We start from the raw sequence: 15,633 nt of genomic DNA, 5'->3' as shown, positions 1-15,633 counted from the left end.
TACTTCACAGTCAGCAGCAAGAGTGGATGGTATAACTCTAACCAGCAGGCGGGAGGGAACGAAGCTCTTTCCTGATCTTGAGCTAGAATCCCTGACGTTGGTTGATTTAGCTGTGGTGTAGCTTAGGATCTTAAAGCTATGCAGCTGGGTTGATCCCTATCGATGGAATGGAGCTTATCAACTCATGAATAGCATGGATCGCCTTCTACTATACCGGGCTAAGGTGCAACAATGGAAGCATACCATGGATAATCCAGAGATACATCCTACCTATGCCGAGAGCACAAAGATCAAGCTAAGTAAACAGGTCTAGTTAAAGCCCACTTTAGTAAGGAAAATACAATAGGTTTATGACTGAGCACTAGAGCCTGGAATAGCAGGAGGTTGGGAAATATGCCATGCAGAATTCCAATAAGTTGGCACTGCTTTCCCTTTCCATATGAAAAATGGAGAGGAAAAGCATGGGTGGACCAAGCGTTTTAACCGGAATCTAGTGACGGAGAAAGAAGAAAGATTTTTAAGCGCTAGATAGGGTCACAATTCAATAAAGATACTTGGCTGGATGGCGAAGCTGTGTTTGCTCTCCCAAATCGAGATCAAAGTCTTGCTTGACAGCGTGAGGAACTTTGAATGCTCCGTACAAAGGGTCATAGGGAGATTTTGGAGGTCAGGGAGAAGTGTGTGTGGCCACTGTGCGCAAGCATTCTGTACAGCGATCTTGCTGAGGAGGTCCCCGGTCCCACCTCCATAAAGAAGATCTGGTGACTGCCCATTGTCTTGTTTTGGCTTGGAAGTCTCCTCAAAATAAGGCAAGTGAGTCAACGATCTCTGTAAGAGGAATTGGAAGATGGGGGTTCCATGGCGCACTGAGATGAAAGGCTGTCTTGGACGTGCGGCCCCTTATCCCTATCCCTTTGTTGATGAATCCCATGCAACGCGCCCTTGCTTGGATGAAAAAATGTCATAAGGGGGTCTCCTTTCACTTGATTCGTTCCGTCGCACCCGCACTATTCCTAAATTTCTTTTCTGTTTCTATTTTGGAAAAAAGGTCGAACTCATTTCGTATAGAAAGAAAGATGTGTCGGGTTTGGATCAAGTGACACGGGAGGTGCTTCTGCGTGGCACTCTTTTTAATGGGCTTTACCGTCTTTCTTTACCTTCAGAACACAAAGCTTTGCTTGGCGAAATAACTCCTGCCTATATTTGGCATCTCATCTACTTAATTTAATGACATTCCATATCTCAGGAAGGAAAAAAAGCGAATGGAATTTCAGTCAAGTCTTTTTTTCTGCTTTATCCTTCTCTCAATCAAAGAAAGGGAATGCAGATGTTCTGTCGCCCTCTCTTCGTATGCCACCAGCCTTCCTCTCAAAACCATACTGATCCGATCTTGCGCAGATAGGTAGGGACGATCCCTCCAGTAACCATGCCTAAAATCATAAGCTGACCCATTACTTTTGTAGGTGCCTCAATTCTTCCCATTTTCCTACTTATATAACTCTTTGGGGTCCATACCGCACTTGGGGACGGGATATGATTGATTTCTTAAACAAACCTTTTAGAGCGTTGTCATCTTACCAGCACAGGACTCAATAGTAAGGACTGTCACTGCATTGATATCGCTCATGGATCGTGTTATACTTGGGAAGATCCGGCCCAAGGGGAAGTCTGTTATCCACAACCCAACCTTAGATGAGGGAGAAGTTCACACTTGATCTTCGACCCAAGACAATGGAAGGGAGCTAAAGCCTTCTTCCTTTTTCAAATTCGTTTATATGGAGCAAAAAGAGGTCGTGTCATACCATTTATTCCGCCAAGAAGCATTCGTCTACGGCACTTAGAACGCCTCGACACATTTGTACTCACTCCTAGGACGGTCTTTCACACGGAAGTAAGATTAGAGAGTTTGATCATAGTTTGACCGTAGTAAAAAAGAAGTCCCTTTCTCATTTGCTTCCTGGTCATCTCTATAGAGATAGAAGAAAGAAGTCCCAAGCAAGGGTCATGCTATTTCTATTCTTTTCACTATTGTTATTCCCTATTTCCTTAACTGATCTTGAGTTGTACCGAAACAACAGAAATATGGTCTCTCATAAATTGATTTCTTTCATCACTATTCTTAAATCAATCCGTGTCAGGTACAGAGCCAATCTTCTCCTCGTGAAACTACAACCTTTCTGGAGCCCTAGTCAAAAAGTTGTGCGAAACCTCAATTGGTAAGAGGAGTAAACACCTATTCTTTGGCCATTCAAAACATCGAATTGGTTGGCTCGCTCAACCTCTCGAACCGGGACAAAACTTCCCAGCGTTGCATTCACCGCCTAGCCTCGTCCAACATGACTGTAAGGCACGTTTTGCATGCCTTTAAAGTGTACCCCCTCGGAGGTATCAAAAAGTGCGAGAAATCGCATTGATGACTAATAAAGTAGGGTTTTCACTCGTGTGGGTTCGCCCACCTTCCCTTCAGCAGCTCTCCCTGGACACCCTATACTAAACTGAGGAATTACTTAAGCTCCTGGCTTTTTTTCCGACAACTCAAAGCCGCTGCACCGACAGATAACATGCCGTGGATCTTATGTGGCGCTAAAACTTCATGATAGATCAAATCCTGATTACGACTGGAGAGGGACGTTGATGTTCCAAACATTGGGTTCAAGAGCTCGGTTTGATAGACATAAACCTCAGTGATCGGCTTTACACCAGGAAGGAGCAATGAGATAAACTCACCCCCCATGGCAAGACTAGACAGATTCATGGCCTCCTGCTTGAACATTGTCCCAAAAACAACGGTCACACCCTTTCCAAACACCTCCTCAGCTGACGATAATATATCGGACATTGGACTGCAGGGCCTTAGTTGGCCAAGTATGTTTTGTATATAAGGATCCATGGTCTTATCAAACTCCAATTACCAAATGGTACATACAGGAGTTGTTGCATAAAAGGAAGTACCATTGCCACCAGTGATCTTTAAAAGTGATAAACTAAACTCATCACGTTAGGAGAATCCTCTAAACTTAATATAATAGGCTCACTTTATCACTATAAACTTTTTAGTGATGACCAAATAACGAAAACACTTCGTTGAATGACTTGTTGTTAAAGAAAATAGCTGCGTCGCCCCCCTTCAAGACAGGAAACTATAGACAGGTACCTGAGGTGCCCTGCTGAGAGAAGAATTTGTCAACAATCAAGCACTTGAGCTTGCAAGAATAAATATATGATGTCTATGCTATTATTGGGATAAAATGAATCAAAAAAGCAGCAGAATACGAGAAGGATTTCTTTTCTTAAAGGGTGTATACATTAGAGTGTACCTGCTTGGTAGGCATGAAATCACTGACAAAGAGTTGCCTAGCTCCGATGAGCTTGCAAGCATAATTTGGAATTTCATAGAAGCGGGCATAGCTAGGGGTGAACCACGAGAAGTTAGAGCAATTAATGGGTAGGTATCGTAAACATCCTGAGTGTATCACAGCATTGAAGCAGAAGAAACAGAAATGTTTTCCTTTCTTTCGCATTTGATTTGCATGCCCCCTGTAGATTTGACCCGGAGCCAATGCCAGTCTTTTTTGCGATCAAATGCACTTGAGCTAGTCACTAAGTAAGGCGACAGCACCAAAAGATGTGCATGTGTCATTAGGCCATTGGATTACTCAACAAAAAGTGAAATGCCAAACGATGAAGAAGAACACTTGAAACCAGGCACTGAACCCTAAATGCTTCGCCTGGCTAACCAGATAGATTACTTCTATCTGCTAGCTTGCCCTAAGAAAAACAACAGTTCCACAGATATCTCCAGTGCTTTTCTATTCGAAACACAAGGGCGCTAAGCAAAGAGAATTTCAATTAACGAACAGTAGGTGCTTTTTCTTCCTTGGCCCATCTCAGTGATATGTAGGCTCTCAGCCCTTACTTGAATCATCCGTCCTCCCTACGGAAAGAAAGTGATTTTATGCCCTCCCGAAGGAAAACGTTTGGGCCGGCTGGAGCTCGACACGGAGCAAAATGTAGATGATCTCCGCAAATGGGCGAGGTAGGAGGACGTGGTTGGAAGTTTTTTGACACGAGGCCTTGCGCAAAAGACGAGTACTTCAGAGCCCACCAGGAAAAGGATATTGGTTCGCATCTCTATATTGATCCGCGGTGCTTCTATGAAGTTTTCCTTGTCTCCGATTTCAAAGCTAAATGGATGACTGAATCTGTCGAAGCATCATTTGATATTTGCAGATTGACGTAATGCTATGAGGAGTTAGAGTCTTCTGCGGGAAAGACATTTCTTGTAGAGTTTTGTAGATCTTTTTGCTCTACTTTTTCTAGTATTCCTTACATAAGATCTCGGAAGAGCCGATGTTTCCTTCCGTTCCCGGTAAATAGGAATTCTATATCCTCTAGCTCTTCATGACCTGTTGTGTCTGCCCTCGACTTAGCCGTCATAGAATAGAAAGGTTTCTAACCGTTGAAAAGGATACTTCTAAACGTTAAGGGGCGCTCAACCTTCCACTCAAATCCTTTTTACCAGAAGGGAGCTCACCTGCCACGACATATAAGGGAAAAGGCAATGTGTGGAACTAGATCAAGTTTGATCTGCCACTTACACTGGAAGGGCAAGAACTAATGCTTATGTGTATTCTTCCACGGCATATAGAAGGTTAACTACTCCAACTCGATGGCTGAGAGAAAAGTGAAATCCTAGCTTTCCCTAGAATCAGCTCTTTACTATCCTGCCCCAGGGGGTTTTTCGGAGACATTGAACCCTAGATTTAGAAGCTTTCCCAAACAAACCTTTTGACCAGGAAAAGGCATACCAAAGATTTTTGGAAAGACACATTGAAATGGAAGCTCTCGAACCTATTCCGAAGTAAGTTTAGGATGAGGTTTCCAATCCGGTTGGTGTTCCGACATCCCGAATCGAGGTGGCTCTAAACTCAGGTTTGCCTACCTCTCTAGTTACAGAGGGAGGAGAGGGGCTTCGTCTTTTTAGGTCTCTGAAAAGCCAGTTGACATGTGCGATCCAATCAAGGAGGCAGTACTTCTGCCTGAGTTCCTCTGGATCCTACTCGTCGGGATTACCGTGCTCCCGCAGGTTGTTCACCATGCGTTCCATAGCACTTTGACTTTATATCTTTTACCATCTTGGATCATGTAGATGTAGATTGCTTTCATCGCAGGGTCATTCCTGAAGGTGGCTTGTACCAGCTCTTCGTCATCATAAATAGCAAGCCACTCCTTGTTTATTACTCCGCTTTTTCACTCTCTCGTTCTTAGTTAACCATTTCATTCTATTGAATCTGTGGTACTTTGAGTTTTGAACAATAGTTAGAATTTATTATTAAGCGATCCCCCGCTTTTTGACTTCTTTCTCTCTTTCCTTGGAAAGAACAGTTGTTTATTAAGGCCGCTTTTCTAGAATCTACTTTGAAAGTGGAAAATAGGTCTCTTCTTCAATGAAGGCAGAACTATTCACTAAGCCAACAGGTTAGCGAAGGAACTTTTTCCGGTCTTGCTGCTTTAAAGCGAACGAGTCTTCCTTATTCCTATGGTCATTAGAATAACCTATTCATCCTCTTGGCCACTCTGAACTCATAGGTAGCTGTGGTTCGGTTTACCTTATTTCGCTTTGCCTTGGGTTCGGTGGTAGTAATAGTCCTTCTTTAGCTCGCTCCTCCTTTCTTGGGTTCCCTAACTGTCTGCTATTGCTAAAGCTCAACCTATGCCTCCGGCAAAGGCAAGACGGAAAGCAAGCTAGTGGAATGCAACCAACAACAAGAAGCCCTCAGGTCATGAGAAAAAGGTATGGATCCCTATTCCTTTCTTTTTATCCGACTGGAAGTAGTGGAAGAACTTCTTGATACTTTTTTATCCTCTAACATAAACCCGTCAATTGATACATACAAGCCGCATATATCATCTATACTATCTATCCTTCTCTCTCTTCTAGAGTCAATCTAGTATTCTTCTTCTTAGAACTTGAAACAAGGTCCATCGCAATACCCAAGAAGTAGTGGCAATTCTCTTCCCTTTGCTGCACCTTGTGCTATATATCAAGTGGACCCTAACCTATATCTACTTGCTTCGGCCTTTAGATATCTGCATTCTCTGCTGTATCCACCTTGACTTGGTATTCAGTGCTCTGTTCTAGAAGTCTGTAACACCTGACCTCGAACTCCATTGGCTCCTTACGGGATAAGAAGATAGATTGTACATTCGATTTTCCAAAACGTGAGTGGTTTGAAGCATGTTTCAGTGAAGGAGATGATGATCGTAAAAGGAAACTGGAAAGCAAAGCGAAACGGAAGAGATCAAAAGCGATTGAAGTGACTAGTTGGAAGTTCCTGAAAGTAGGGAAAGCGATAGTTGACTTTTCTTGAGAAGTAGGGACCCAAGAATGACAAGTGGACTAGTATTCATAGGGGCCTTTTCTTTCGAGAAGGCTTACCGGATACTATGCTGGCCCAAATGCGAGGTAGTTTCCCTGCTTGTAAAATCCTGATTGCCTTTATGCTTGAGTTTCAGCATTCCTTTACTCCAGTCAACTGTCATTTGACCAAAACTTGACAACCAGTCAATGCCTAAAATAAGATCATAACCTTGTACATCAAGCACCCTAACTTCTGTTTCAAATTCCAGGTTTTGTAACTTGAATTGAAGGTTGTCACATTTGGTACTGGTCAATAACTTACGGCGAGACGAGCAGCAAAAAACTAAAAAGAACATTAATAGGTGGAAGTCTTCGAAACTTACTTGTCAGTTCGGTTGTGCCTTGATACCTATCTATAGCTTTCCTAGCGACTTTGTTTACTCATCGCTAGTAAGACTGTCTGCTGATCCCAGGAGATCAGGACTCGTACAAGTATCTGACGTGATTAGGCGGGGACAGGATTCGAACCTGCAGTCTTCAGGTCATGAGCCTGATGAGTTGACCAATTCCTCTACCCCGCTTCTTCCCCTAATCTTTCTTTCCCTCTTCCCATAAACATTGATTCTCTCTCCTAACCACTCTTAAATATGTGAAATACACGGAATCGATCCAAAACTACAAGCAAGGGAATCAACTCTTATTGCCGTAAAGGAAAAATAACCCCTTTCCTTTATATATATATATATATATATACAAGGAACAAGTAGCCTTCGCCACCTATTCCTGAATTAAGGGAACGCGAGAAAGATTTCTCTATGTCAATTCAAAACAAAACAAACGGACGACTGAATCTAAAGTCTACTAGAGAGAAGATTGGCTCGAACGTAAACTACTGATTGCTCTATCCAACCAACACATACCGTTTGCTATGATATTGTTTTGCTCATATTGTTTTATTGCCCGGGCATTGCTGCGGAAGAGTGAAATGAAAAACTCTTCTTGAAGAAGAGGACTCTTCTGCTTGATCTTTTGATACGGTGAGGGAACAGGTTTTATGCGTTCTTTGAGCAAATGGGGAAACAAACTGCTGATACAGAAATCTTTCACTTTTACTGCCGAAGGCACAAGAGAGACTATAGCTAGGAAGGATAAGCAAAGGAATCCAGATTCAATCGATTGTTTGAAGCCAAGGTCTCGAGCTAGTCCATCTTTCTATACGAATTTCTTTAAAGAATACTTCTCTTATGATCTACTACGAGAGTGTCAAGCGGCGATGGAAGTTGAGTAACTGTCTTGGAAATAGGTAAGTCGGGCACATATTCTAGTTCCGAATCTAGGCTATCTATAGAAGAATGGAGTGTTATAAATTCTACTATTTAAGCTGTTGGTGCAGAGGTAAGCAAGTCAGTCTCGGGTGGGAAGTCAGCACTATCAACTCAGGCGGGTCTTCAGTCCAAAGAAAAAGAAAGCGGTGGTCTGTACTTGAAAATAGGACTCTACTTTTTGATTGAAATAGGACTGTACTAGCATCTGCAAAAGGCAAAGCATGGCCTATCGTGTAGTACTTCGGGTGTCGATCCACAGGGAAAAAATGGGAGAACTGGTTGGTTTGCACAAGTTCAAATATCTTGGCCTAACCTAATTTGTAGAAACCTGCGGCCTAAATTAAAGACTAATTCTAAACTAAAGAAAATAGAAATCGCCTAAGGCGCGTGCGGCCAAGGTCTTCCATAGGAGCTCGAAGGAAGAGGTTCTGAATAACTATACAATTTATAAGATGCAGTGGATTAGCTAGACATTGAAAAGCTGCCACTCTGAGGGAATTTGTTTGCATAAGCTACAGGTGCTATAAAGCAATCATGTACTGAGTACAAAGCTATTCCATTATAGTGAGCAGTATCAAATACGTAACAAGCAATAGAAGCATCCTGGCAGGTGTATAGAACTAGCAAAGTGGTTTAGGAAAGGGCATATGAATAGGCAGTTTGGCAAGTGAGTAGTTTAGGTCCTTTAGACCAAAGAAAAGGCCGGGAGCATTTAGGTTGGCCTATCACTCAACCGGCGGTAGCCGATCGACTTATAGTAACCGCGTTGGCAGAGCTACTCAATGACTCATTAGATCCACGAATGTCCCCATCTGCGCAGGGCTTCCGCAAGGTTCTCGGCCCTTCTTCCGTGCATTAACTCAATGGCCGTCTATGGATTATATGGTTCTGGTGGACGTGGTCAAGTGTTTCGATAGCATAGACCATCGGTTACTACTTGAACATTTGTCTAAGCTCTTAGGTACAGATAATGCTCCTCTCATTGACCTCATCAATTGCTTTCCCAAGACACCGATACTTTCTAAGAAAGGGAATGACTACTCAAATAGTGAAGTCGGCCTTCCACAAGGATCACCGATCTCGCCTGTTTTGATTCAATCATTCCTGCATCAACTCGACTTGCAATTCGACGCTATGGCCAAGAGGAGAATGGGGATTCTACCAAGTACATCTATTTCGCTCGCTACGCAGACGATATACTATTCGGCATTCCTATCGTAGGTGTTGGCGTCATGTCTAAAGTCTTCTTTCGAAGGCTGCAAGAAGTTCTTGACCGTATGTCCAGTAAGCTACGCTTGAAATTAACGTCTATTGTACTGCAACGATGGAGGGCTCCCGCAGTCGAGGAGAGCAAAGATAGGTTTGCAAACCAGATTATTGGCTGTTACATTCAGACACATGAAATGCTAGATGTTATATGCAGCAAGGTCAAAACTGGGCTTTTATTTGTCCCTATAGAAAGATTATTCACCAAGCGCCAGGAAAGCTTTAGCTTTTCCATAGAGTGATAGTCGGGGGGGGGGGGAGCAGGAGAGAGGGAAAGAGGCAAATGAGAAAGAAGAAGGAGCAGGGTCGAGTGAAAGAATTGGTACATTGGGTTCCCCCCACCGAGCGGAGCCAAAGGAAAGACAAGGGTTGAGGTAATCGCTATGAGTGTTCAGGATATGCCGCTTATGCTCGCGGATGCGGATAAGAAGCTATCAAAAGGGGATGATAGCAGCCACCCATATGGGCAGCTAGAAAGAGAACGAGGAAATGTGAATCACGATCCTTATTCGGTAGAGGAGTCGGGGGACATTGGTTCGAATCCAATTCGTGAATATCAGAAAGCATTGTTTCTCATTGAACTATATACGATACGCGCGCACGAGGAAGGGAGAAATTGATTGCGTTGCAGTCATTTTCCATCAGATTCTTACGGATGTAGTGCAAAGTAAATGTTTCAGTCAAAAGTAAGCTGCCGACTATGATGAATGCCAGCCCCATCTGTAGCTGATCTTTGATCCCGAGCTTGAGCTTCTCTTTGATGTCGGGTGAATTGAATTTCATATATGGAGAAATGTGTCGCTAGTCCAAGTCCGCTATAGAATTGTTTGTCTATCACTTCGGCAACGAAGGTCATTTCTTTAGAAGATCTACTGGTAGTTGCTTGCGGTGTCTGAACAAGTTTCGAAAAAACTACTGTGTCTGCATTTTCCTAAAGATTGCTGTGAGGCTGATAGTGATATCTTTCCAATAACTGACTCAGCAGGTTCAATTGAGGTATCATTCGATTGATATTTCAAACCGTGTAGTGGTTAGGATCCTCTTATTGCCGTCAAGGGCTATTTTGGTCGATTCCAGCCAGAGAGTTATGAATAGAAATAGCAGACCTGATTTGAGACAACAGGAAGTTCCCGTTTGCAGATCTACATTTCTCAGGTTCAGGCTATTCGTGGAGTCGATCACCACCACTTGAGATAGACGATCAACTTCATTAAAGAAGCAGTCATCTCTATACAGGAAGCAGCATGTTTTCTGTGGTCCTATGAAAAGGTTCCAGTGGGTTTCTCTTGCTGAATGGTGGTAAAACACCAGCTTTCATTCCTCACTGCAAGCTACTCCTTTTGCTGCCTTTTCTCACTCTTTGCCTAGGCCAACGATAGATTAGTCTCTGGGTCGGTCAAGTGATAAATTGGCGAGATTAGTTAAGGAAACTGGGACTTTTGATTGTTCGCGAGGGATGGCTGAATAACCTACTTTGCTTTCCATTTAGGGTAATAGGATGCCACTACTTGACCTTGCTTGCCCAGACACAAGATAACCTATAGTTTGGGTACTGCCCTTCGTGGTGCTTGCTTTCCTATAATCTGTAAAGCTTTAGCTTTCAGAGAAGAGATTTCAGTATCCGATTGCTTTTCTGACTGGAATTCTCTAGTTCACTTCACTTCTACGCAATGTCATTTCTTGATTCAAAGTACTTATTTTCTGATTGGAATTTCGATCTCTTGGCAACAGGTTTCGCTTCTGCTGAGGACAAATTGAACAAGCTACTTCTCAAACCAAGTCCGGGTGGGCTTTTGAATTCAGAGAAGGGAATTCCAGTTCTGATTCTAGTCTCTGTGCTCTGTTCAGTTCAGTTCAAGATGGGAAAGTATTGCTTGTTTCCTAGAATCCTAAAAGGGGTGCTTGTTTTCCTCGTCCGGGCTCTCCTCTCCCCTTTCTGTCCCAACCTTCATTCCTGCTTTTCCGCCAATTCACTAATTTCAATAGTTCAGATCCAGCACTTATATCCCTTTTATATATATATAGAATCAGGTATCTGCTTTCCATGGTTCTTGATTTCGGTATATGAATCTTCCTGAATTCAAGTAGAGAATACCAGGGCTTTCTTCTTCTTTGATTTTCCTTGTCGGGTAAGTTCCGACCCGCATGAAAGGCGTAACGATCTGGGCACTGTCTCGGAGAGAGGCTCGGTGAAATAGACATGTCTGTGAAGATGCGGACTACCTGCACCTGGACAGAAAGACCCTATGAAGCTTTACTGTTCCCTGGGATTGGCTTTGGGCCTTTCCTGCGCAGCTTAGGTGGAAGGCGAAGAAGGCCCCCTTTCGGGGGGGCCAAGCCATCAGTGAGATACCACTCTGGAAGAGCTCGGATTCTAACCTTGTGTCAGACCCGCGGGCCAAGGGACAGTCTCAGGTAGACAGTTTCTATGGGGCGTAGGCCTCCCAAAAGGTAACGGAGGCGTGCAAAGGTTTCGTTGGGCCAGACGGACATTGGTCCTCAAGTGCAAAGGCAGAAGGGAGCTTGACTGCAAGACTCACCCGTCGAGCAGAGACGAAAGTCGGCCTTAGTGATCCGACGGTGCATATTATCATATAGAAAGAAGCGAAGCGTAGCGATTCGTACTACCGGAAAAGTGTCGCTAACCTCTAGGCAATAGAGTCAGCTTACGGGGTGGGGCGCAAGCAAGCGTAGAGAATCACATAGAGTTGCCCCTACCTGCCAGCACGCAGATAGATAGGGCGGGCGAGCGCATGGATGGATGTCTGAGCGGTTGAAAGAGTCGGTCTTGAAAACCGAAGTATTGATAGGAATACCGGGGGTTCGAATCCCTCTCCATCCGCGAGGTCATAAGTTCTCTCTTGCCTTATCTATAGATAAGAACGAATCTCCTCGACTGATATGATGTATGGAATGGGTAGAAGGTTGAGGTTATTGTGTGTTGATTTAGTTAGGACTTTGTCTCCCTTTCGTTATCTTCCGGCCCGGGTGGATGACCTGTGGGAGCTAAGTCGAAGATCTCGGTGTCGTCGTGAGTGGTTGATAAACAACGATTGCAGTTTGATTTAGGGAGTCCCAACCCTGTGAAGCTTAACAGACAAAGAAAACGATAGAGACTTCCGGGTATAGGGTGACGACCTTAATGAATCAAGTATTCAGGTGGCAGAGTATTTAGCTACATAAGCGCTCAAATTCCTGAATACTTATTGCCCAAAAAATATGATCAACCCCAGGTACATTTATTAGGTTTTGATCTGAGGCTATCCTGGTCTGCAGGACCCAACACAAGTATTCATCCTTTCCAATCTGCAAAAGGTGTTGCCGAAAGCTTACCCTCTTCCACACGGATGCTACAGCAGCTATCACTTTTGCAGGAGGGGAATTACAGAGTTCGCCTCTCGACATCTTGTTTGGTAAGCGGAATTTTGACCCAGGCGCCCTAGTGTTGCCTAACCGTTCGGCCGGAGATGTCGGATGCGAGATCTTTAGCTACTTGTATCAATTTGCCGTAGTGTGCTTAGATACAATGGGCTGGCAGCTGAGGCTTGGCAGGATGTCGAGGGAGCAGGAAAGAGTTTGTTATTCGCTATTGGCTTAGTACGGCCTATACATAATAGGGCCATGATGGTTTTGGCAAGGCCTTGAACTTCATATATCCCTTTTTTACTCAATCCAGAATACCGATAAAGTCAAATTGAATCATTTTGTCGACCTTTCCTTTGGATTTATTATCATAGGTAGTGTTCGAGATCGCCTCTGTGCGGTGAACGCTCGAATGTAGCTAACATCAGTTTTGTCCTCGCGTGGTTGAAGGAGATGCTGCTGCTGGATGGAATGCTTCCGGGGCACCATGATCCTTCTATCAGGAATAGAATAATCGAGGGCACTGACTGACTGCATCAATCATCGCTCAGTGAGCTATTAATTGCCGCCAATAGCGCTTCGCTTGCATGCAAGGCGGCTAATAAAAGCGCCAGGTAGACGCGCGGAGATGCATTTTGAGTACTGGTGGTACTGGACAAGCTCTAGGGGAATAATCTCTTTCTTATTTCTTTCTTATTTCTTTCCCATGACGACTGGGAACGGGCAAATCAAGAATTTCACTTCGAATTCCGGACCTCAACATCCTGTTGCTCATGGTGTTTGACGATCAGTATTGGAAATGAACGGAGAAGTGGTGGAACGTGCGGAACCACATATTGGATCACTCCAGTGCGGCACAAAGCCGCTGACGCTGAGTAGGCTCCTATGCCGCTAGCACGGTGGAGGTTCCGTAGCGCGTCATGAGCACCGGGCAAAGGGACGGTTGAGCAACTCAAGCGAACCGCCCTACCTGACTTTGGATAAAGATAGAAGGGAGAAGGTTGTGAAGGTGGCCTCGTTATCCACACATCTGGTCGGAGGACCGACCTGGGTTTTCACGAGCGTAGGCGGGTCCTGGAGTGCCCGTCAAGGGCGCTAGCGCATACCCCGGGGTGATCATCACCACCGGCACCTCACATCTCGGCAGAGTGGAACGTGTAACCCGCCTGCTGTCCAAGTCAACCACTGAATTTCCTGTAATTCATAGCGCCTAACAGAACATAGCAGCAAGGGACAACCCACCCATATAGACAGCCTGCGGGGAGGATGGCACTACTGGCAAAGACCGTCTGGCGAAAACGCCGCAGGCGCGAAGCGTGGTGGGCCTGCGCCGGGGGAGCATAGGGAGGAAAGGGAGCCCGGACGGTGGAAGAGCCAGGGGAAGCCGGGTCATTTGACGGAAATGGAAGGTCCGAGCGGCTCATTCATTCTTGAAAAAAGACGGGGGGGGGGGGGCGAGCCAATGTATCAATGAATAGATACAGTCAACGGTATTAAGACAGCGCTGCCTACACGCGAATTAGCTTCCGAGGTCGAGCAGTCTCAATTTCACTACAGGATTTGCGAATGAATGCTGGGCTGGGCCACCTCAAATGGCGTGAGCCGCATGCGGGGAGACCCGCACGTACGGTTTTCAGGGGGATCCGGCCGGCCGGCGCCCACCCGACTAGAGGGACTGAGAAATTAATCGAGTACAAAACTTATCTTCAAGCTTTACCTTATTTTGATCGTTTAGAGGGCGATCGCGGAGTCACTGAATGAAGTCCTCCCTCCCTTTCTTTCGGAGGTGCTGACCCGCTGCGAGGCAGATATGACTAAGTGACATATTGAATATGGCGACGACTACAGCATGTCGTAGAAGGAGATAAGAGGTGGAGCCAACGACCCACTAAGACTCACGTATCTACAACTACATTCCCGAGCGGCAGTCAAACGGAGGCGTGAATGCAAGATGCCAGCGGAATGATCGACCGGACAGAGGCTAGGGCAGCTTTCTTCCCACCGCGTCCTTCCTTGTGTGTCGGAGATACAAAGCGAGTGCACCGGAAAAGAAGGGGAACTGAATCGATCTATTCCATGGCGAAGCATCCGAAGCATAACTGCACACTCACGCGATCTTTGCTGAGAGATAGGAGCATTCGGTGGAACCGGTGAACTACACTTGCTTCTTGATAGATGTGTGGGACAGAGGGCTCGTGGTACCTGCTGCCCGCCCTTCCTCCGCTTTGATAACCGTGTGAACGGAGAGTGGGCAGAGCAAAAGGGAAGGAGGTCCTCATACGGAGTCGCACACTTGAGCAGTGCGGGAGACTGGGGAATGGGTCGAGTAAACTCCCTTAGGGCTGATTAAATCACAGACGAGGAACTTTTCTTTCTTTTTTTCTTTTTGATTTGAAGGGTATGTTCTCAAAAAGGAAAGGCAGAGGTAAATACTTCGAAGAGGCGGCTCGGTAGGGATGGAATGGTCAATAGTCAAGTCAAGGATGACTTCTTTGTTGGCGAAACGATGGGGGAGAGAAAGCACGCCAGTGATTCTCTGAGCCGGTCTTCATTTCCAACGCCTCGGGAAACAGGTCGAGATAGATGACAGCACCTTTTTATCCTCTTCCTTACCGGGAAGGCGCACTTCTCTTCTTCTTCTGGCCTTCACCTCCTGCCCGGCCCGGAAATAGAACCCAGCCCCCTTTCTGATCCATTCATTTCTGCAAGCAGGCGGGATCCAGAGCTAAGCCCCCCTCCTATTCGAAGCCGGGTGTGGCCTCGCCCTTTTGCTCTTCCTTCGGTTTGGCTCCACGAAGGCGCCGCCTAGACTAGGAGCCCCACTCATATTCAAAAGGCGCCCAGCTTTCAAGACGATGATAATAATTAGTCAACTTTTTCCAATATCATGGAATAGCATGGCCCGGGGCTAAGGTAACTCTAGTGGGAGAGACGTGTTATGGGTGACCTTATTGCACGGTTCAGAGAGCACTTGTGTATGTGATGCAAGTGAACGTGTACGAAAAAGCTGTCGTAAAGTTTCGTTGTTCGTTCCGTCGTTGACCCTATCTATGTTTCTACGATGGCCCAAGAACACGCTCATTCTTCAGCCGTGGAGAGACTTTTGAATTGTGAGGTACCATTACGAGCTCAATATATAAGAGTGTTATTCTGTGAAATAACTTGAATTTCAAATCATTCACTTGCTTCAACTACTCATGCTATGGATGTGGGAGCATCAACTCCGTTCCTTTGGGCTTTTGAGGAGCGGGAGAAATTGTTGGAATTCTATGAAAGAGTCCCGGGAGCCAGGATGCATGCCAGTTTCATACGACCTGG

At 45.2% G+C, this 15,633-nt stretch overlaps 2 non-coding genes and 1 pseudogene across 2 annotated transcripts; 1 reads left to right on the top strand and 2 right to left on the bottom strand.

Moving 5' to 3' along the window:
- Positions 1-6,868: 6,868 nt before the first annotated feature.
- On the bottom strand, positions 6,869-6,942 carry TRNAM-CAU (transfer RNA methionine (anticodon CAU)). The gene has a single exon. It is a non-coding gene; the product is annotated as a tRNA-Met (tRNA).
- A 4,765-nt stretch (positions 6,943-11,707) lies between these two features.
- On the top strand, positions 11,708-11,794 carry TRNAS-UGA (transfer RNA serine (anticodon UGA)). The gene has a single exon. It is a non-coding gene; the product is annotated as a tRNA-Ser (tRNA).
- Positions 11,795-13,765: 1,971 nt separating this feature from the next.
- On the bottom strand, positions 13,766-14,623 carry LOC141021230 (uncharacterized; annotated as a pseudogene).
- Between the last annotated feature and the right edge of the window lie 1,010 nt (positions 14,624-15,633).

This window comes from Aegilops tauschii, chromosome 4 (assembly GCF_002575655.3).
Source record: "Aegilops tauschii subsp. strangulata cultivar AL8/78 chromosome 4, Aet v6.0, whole genome shotgun sequence".
Taxonomy (NCBI): Eukaryota; Viridiplantae; Streptophyta; class Magnoliopsida; order Poales; family Poaceae; genus Aegilops; species Aegilops tauschii.
Note: the sequence above shows the minus strand (reverse complement) of the source record. Positions and strands in the feature narration are given on the sequence as shown.